The following is a 5,896-nucleotide window of genomic DNA, read 5'->3' as shown; positions in this document are numbered from 1 at the left end:
TTGCTGTTATTATTGCATAAACAAACCGTATTGTTTGCAATTGCACTTTCCTCTAGGCCCAGGAAAATCTGTTAAAAGGCAGTGTGTGTATGCGTGTGTTTAATCCCTGTAAGTATGAAAGCTATACGTCTAAGAGACTGAAGCTAATTCATAATTTCAAAATGGCATTGGCAGTTTACTGCACATAAAGACTTGGCTCTCATAGATTTTTACACATCCAGATGTTCATGTGTTAAGTTTTCTAGAGTACCAAACGTTTGTTCTATTCAAGGAAATTATGCATATATAGGAAGTTTTGACAAAGTCTACGCTCTTAACCCCTCCCAGGGAGAAATCTGGCAAGTACTCATGTTTCTACCCAAACCTAGTTGTTTCACAGAAGAACAGACCCTAGGGTTTGGGGAACCAGGCTAGGTAGTCAGATAAACTGAACAACCAGATCTGGTCTTAAGGACCAGTCTACAGAGACCTGGTGCCTGGGCTGTTCAGGCACAGCCCTGGTGCCCAGGTCTCAGGATGGAAGATCTCAGTCTTGAATGGGTCAGAGTCAGGCAGACCAGGTTCTAGGAGAAGCCCTGCAGGGGATTCAGGTTCAGAGTTTGGGGAGATAGAAGCGGAGACCAAGTTCTGCCTATTAAGTTCTCTGTGGAAGTAGAAAATAAGTCAGAATTTGACCATGAGTCCTTCACAATGGTCAGATTAATGACTGCCAGGGGAGGAGAGAGACTCACAGATTATGATCTTTCTCTGTTCTTTAAGGCATGATTTACTGTCTGAAATTCATACTAATTTTTTTTCTCCCTTCCTTCCTCTCCTCTCCCTTCTTCCCACTCCTTCTCCCTTCCCTACTTTCTTCTTCTTCCTCTTTTCCTTCTTCTCTCTCCCTCCCTGCCTCCTTTTTTTCTTTTCTTCTGTATTACTTTACTGGGGCTGCCACAGCAAAGTACCACAGACTGGGTGACTTCAAAGAAGAGGAATCTATTCTCTCAAAGTTCAGGGAGCATCAGTCAAGGTTTCAGTAGGGCCGTGCTCCCTCTGGGGTTTTCATGCCTCTTTCACAACTTCTGCCTTGGCATCCTTGACCTCCCCTGCATGGCTTGGTCTCTGCTTCTGTTGCCACTCGCCTATCTGCCTTGCATGTTTCTATGGCTCTCTGCTTCCTCTCCTCTTAAAAGGACACCAGCCTTGTTATATTTAGGACTCATCCTAATCCAACATGCTCTCAATTTAACTTAACCGATTAAATCTGCAAAGGTCCTATTTCTATATAAGGTCACGTTTTAAGTTCTTGGGTGGACAAAAAAGTTGGGGGGAGACATTATTCAATCAGATTCCTTTCTGTTTATCCATCCCCTCCACCCTGTTTTGCTTTTTTTCCCTTTCTTTTTAGAGCTTTAATCAGTTACAAGATAAGCAATGAGCTGGTTATGTCCTTCCTTGTTTTTGATGACTTTTTACAAATCACTCCTTGTTATGTTTTTCTCAGCATTCATGAATTATAAGATCATCAATAACTCAAAGATGCATTATTTATTTTAAACATGCTCATTAGTCAAGCTTCACATATTTTCTTGGATTTTTTACTTATCTTCTTTAATTATCCTGCTCTTTTGGAGCCTGCTTGAACATCAAATGTCAGTCAATGCATTTTTCATAACTTGTAATGGATTCTCGGGGTTTTATTTTTACTAAGCCTTTCAAACATGGAAAATATCTCTATCAACCTATTCATTTCTCATTTTTAAAACAGCAGGAGATTCTGTGTGGCTTTAGTTTTTGATGCAGATATTTACACTCTCCTGACAAAGGGGTGATGCCAAGCAGTAGAGGCCAGTGAGAAAAATGCAAAGTGTGAATAATATTATTTCATTAAAATAGCATCATTTCTGCATCAAGAAGAAGAAAGTTGACTGGAAATGCTTCTTACTAACATCCACATTGTTGCAGGCCAAAAATGGACTTCCAAGTCTCATCAGGTAAATCAAATAACTATTGAGGAAATTAAACAAAAAAAGTAACCATGGCCTGTGTAGACAGTGGACTGGAGGGGAGTAAGAAGGAATGTAGTTAGGAGCCTGTTGTCATAGTGACAAACTGCAAAGCGACAGTAAGAAGCAGAGGACCAGCTCTGCCTGAGCAAACGGTGGGGCTACGAGTGTCCTCAGACCCATCCACAAGGAAAGAGATGTCAGAAGACTAGTGAGCTCTGCCCAATCTTTATTCCCTCTTTCCTTCTTGGAGAGAAACAAAGGGGATGCAGAAAAATGGAAATAGGGCCTGCAATATTCCTGACTGGGGAGAGAGGAAGAAACCTCCCCCCACCACATCTATTTATCCATATAGTCTGCAATTTCTGTCTCCAAAGTAAAGTGTTAGTGGCTCAGTGGTGTCTGACTTGGACACGACTGAGCGACTTCACTTTCTTTCTTTTCCTCATCTTCACCTGGAAGAGTGAGGAAGCAGACTCTCCAGTCTTTTCTTGTAAGGCCTCTAATCCCATTTATGTGGGCTCCACCATCAGGACCTAATTACTCCCAAGCATGTTGGGGGCTTCAGTACAGTTCTGTTCAGTTCAGTCACTCAGTCGTGTCTGACTCTTCGCGATCCCATGAATCACAGCACGCCAGACCTCCCTGTCCATTGCCAACTCCCAGAGTTCACTCAGACTCACGTCCATCGAGTCAGTGATGCCATCCAGCCATCTCATCCTCTGTCGTCCCCTTCTCCTCCTGCCCCCTATCCCTCCCAGCATCAGAGTCTTTTCCAATGAGTCAACTCTTCGCTTGAGGTGGCCAAAGTACTGGAGTTTCAGCTTTAGCATCATTCCTTCCAAAGAAAACCCAGGGCTGATCTCTTTCAGAATAGACTGGTTGGATCTCCTTGCAGTCCAAGGGACTCTCAAGAGTCTCCTCCAACACCACAGTTCAAAAGCATCAATTCTTCAGCAGTCAGCTTTCTTCACAGTCCAACTCTCACATCCATACATGACCACTGGGAAAACCATAGCCTTGACTAGATGGACCATTGTTGGCAAAGTAATGTCTCTGCTTTTCAATATGCTATCTAGGTTGGTCATAACTTTTCTTCCAAGGAGTAAGCATCTTTTAATCAGTGATTTTGGAGCTGCAAAAAATAAAGTCTGACACTATTTCCACTGTTTCCCCATCTATTTCCCATGAAGTGATGGGACCAGATGCCATGATCTTCGTTTTCTGAATGTTGAGCTTTAAGCCAACTTTTTCACTCTCCTCGTTCACCTTAGGGTTTCTTTTTTTTTTCTTTTGAACCTTTTATTTTGTATTGGGGTATAGCCGATTAACAATGTTGCCATAGTTTCAGTGAACAGCAGAGCAACCTTGTGTGCATATGCATGTATCCATTCTCCCCCAACCTCCCCTCCCATCCAGGCTGCCACCTAATATTGAGCAGAGTTCCCTGTGCTGTACAGTGGGTCCTTGCTGGTGATCCATTTTAAATAGAGCAGCATGTACAAACTCCCTAACTATCCCTCCTGGGGGTTAGGATTTAACATATGCATTTTGGAGGGACACAAACATTCAATCCAAGGGGCTTGGGGTGCCCCTTGGTGCCATCACAGGCACACTCCTCCTGCCTCCTCCCTGCTGCAGTCCAGCATGGTGATGGCCAGTTTCTTTATCTTCTGGAGAATCAGGATTGTCTTGTTAGTACTATGTCCACAGCCCTAGCAGAGTAAGTAATAGATGGTTGGCTGGTGACCAATAATGTAAGCATTGCAGTTACAGGGAGCCTTGGTGCCTCTTTCCTGAACTGACTAATGGTTTGGAAAACATAGATTCATCAATTTTGTAGATTCATCAATTCATCAACTTTCTTATAAAGTAGGGAGAATGACAGACTCAGAACTGGAAAATTCAAAGATTTAAAATGCCTCAGGCTGGGGCTTCCCTGGTGGCTCAGTGGTAAAGAATCTGCCTGCCTATGAAGGAGAATATAGGTTTGATTCCTGATTTTAGACAATACCACATGCTGCAGAGCAGCTAAGCCTGTATGCTACAACTATTAAGCCTGTGACATTACTTTGCCAACAAAGGTCCATCTAGTCAAAGCTATGCTTTTTCCAGTAGTCGTGTATGGATGTGAGAGCTGAGTGCCAAAGAATTGATGCTTTTGAACTGTGGCATTAGAGAAGACTTATGACTCTTGAGAGTCCCTTCAACAGCCAGGAGATCCAACCGGTCCTTCCTAAAGGAAATCGGTCCTGATTATTCATTGGAAGGACTGATGCTGAAGCTGAAACTCCAATACTTTGGCCACCTGATGCAAAGAACTGACTCATTTGAAAAGACCCTGATGCTGGGAAAGATTGAAGGTGGGAGGAGAAGGGGATGAGATGGTTGGATGGCATCACCGACTCAATGGACATGGGTGAGTAAACTCTGGGAGTTGGTGATGGACAGGGAGGCCTGGTGTGCTGTAGTCCATGGGGTTGCGAAGAGTCGGACATGACTGAGCGACTGAAACTGACTGAAGCCTGGAAGCCAGAGCTACTACAGCCCGGGGGCCCTAGAGTTGGTGCTCTGCACCAGAGAAGCCACCACAATGAGAAGCCTGTGCGTCAAAACTAGGGAGTAGCCCATGCTCTCCGCAACTGGAGAAAGTCCACAGCAGCAACAAAGATCCAGCCCAACCAAAAATAAAATAAAATACCACAGGCTGAGACCAAAAAGGTAAAGTTCTAGAGAGAAATTTTAAATTCAACAGGTCGATTCCTGTTGTGCGGTGGTTCTCAAAGTGTGGCCCTGACCGGTGTCAGAAAAAATAGAATCAAAACAAAATCTCTTGTCAACCTAGAAAACCTTTTCAAAAAGATAGAAGAGAAAGAAAATGGTTTTGTTTTGAATTAGCATTAAACCAGAAAATGATAAGAATCATAGAAAAGTCACTAAACAGATAGCAAAGACGTCAAGAAATCACACCCATTTAGGCAGCCAGGAAAATGAAACCCATTACCTCCATGTTTTCAAGATAAAGGGTAACTGATGCTCAAGTGAGAGGACTAACTACCTTCATATGAAGGAAAAATTAATTTCTTCTGTCTTTACGACAGAAGGCATTTGGGGACAGGTACCTGCTGAAATTGGGTTTCCCAGGTGGCACTAGGGGTAAAGAATTGATGCTTTTGAACTGTGGCATTGCAGAAGACTCTTGAGAGTCCCTTGGACTGCAAGAAGATCCAACCAGTCCATCCTAAAGGAGATCAGTCCTGAATATTCATTGGAAGGACTGATGTTGAAGCTGAAACGCCAATACTTTGGCCACCTGATACAAAGAACTAACTCATTTGAAAAGACCCTGATGCTGGGAAAGATTGAAGGCAGGAAGAGAAGGGGACAACAGAGGATGAGATGGTTGGATGGCATCACCGACTCAATGGGCGTGAGTTTGAGTAGACTCTGGGAGTTGGTGATGGACAGGGAGGCCTGGTGTGCTGCAGTCCATGGGGTCGCAAAGAGTCAGACACGACTGAGCAACTGAACTGAGCTGAAGGGATAAAGAACTCACCTGCCAATGCAGAAGACCTAAGAGACACAGGTTCTATCTATGGATTGGGAAGATTCCCCTGGAGGAGGGCATGGCAACCCACTCCAGCATTTTTGCCTGGAGAATGCCATGGACACAGGAGCCTCGTGGGCTACTGTCCACAGGGTTGGGGAAAAGAGCCGGACACGACTGAAGGGACTTAGTTGCACGCACACACACAGACACAGACACACACAGCAAACCCCACCCCCACCTCCCCACCCCCCTGCCACCCCTGGAATTAGGCATCTAGACTCCCAGGAAACTGGGAGGGAGGGGTGCTGTTACTGCTTTCTTGATGGTTACATTCTAAGTGCTGGCTCCACGGCCCCTT

This window comes from Bubalus kerabau, chromosome 21 (assembly GCF_029407905.1).
Source record: "Bubalus kerabau isolate K-KA32 ecotype Philippines breed swamp buffalo chromosome 21, PCC_UOA_SB_1v2, whole genome shotgun sequence".
Lineage (NCBI taxonomy): Eukaryota > Metazoa > Chordata > Mammalia > Artiodactyla > Bovidae > Bubalus > Bubalus kerabau.
This window is presented reverse-complemented; position numbering follows the sequence as displayed.